Source organism: Staurois parvus, unplaced genomic scaffold (genome assembly GCF_062004578.1).
Source record: "Staurois parvus isolate SC_StPar_1 unplaced genomic scaffold, SC_StPar_1.0 ptg000165l, whole genome shotgun sequence".
NCBI lineage: Eukaryota > Metazoa > Chordata > Amphibia > Anura > Ranidae > Staurois > Staurois parvus.
This window is the reverse complement of record NW_028317961.1, coordinates 9,995,001-9,995,748: the sequence shown is the minus strand read 5'-3', so window position 1 is coordinate 9,995,748 and position 748 is coordinate 9,995,001.

Genomic DNA, 748 nt, shown 5'->3' with positions numbered 1-748 from the left:
TTGATGCTTTTCTTTTTTTTTTTTTATGCTTTTTGCATTTTTTAATCTGTCCAGCAAAAAAGTTGGCCCAAAAAAAACTGCTAAAAGCATCAAAAAGCACATTGAAAACACGTGTGAAAAAACACAAAAAGCACTGCAAAACAGACAAAACACAAACTGCATTGGTGTGAAGCAAGCTTAAAAATGCAACATGTAAAAAGATAAAGTGCAGCGCTACAAAAACACATATCAAAGATAATACAAATATCCCCATGAATAATAAATATACTGTAAAAAATTGATTAAAAAAAAAGTGAGAACAAGCAAATTGATAAAGACTCAAAGTGCACAAGTGCAAAATTAAATCTTCTTAGAGGATAAGTTTACCTTTTGGGAACATATTACATGTTCCACCTGTTTTTAGGGTGGAACATGTAACATGTTCCCATAGCCACAGCCGTTGCCTGCCCCCCCCCCCCCTTCCCTCTGACATAATGGGGAGAAGTCTCCCCATACTATCTGTCAAATTTGAAAACCGTGCAGGCGTGCGCGGCCACATCATTAATTCATGGACTTCCGTGACTGAATAAACTGTAGGTCCCGACAGCTTTAGCGGCCACATCATTAATTCATGAACTTCCGTGACTGAATAAACTGTAGGTCCCGACAGTTTTAGCGGCCACATCATTAATTCACGGACTTCCATGACTGAATAAACTGTAGGTCCCGACCGCTTTAGCGGCTGTCAGCTTGTAGTTTTCAATTAACT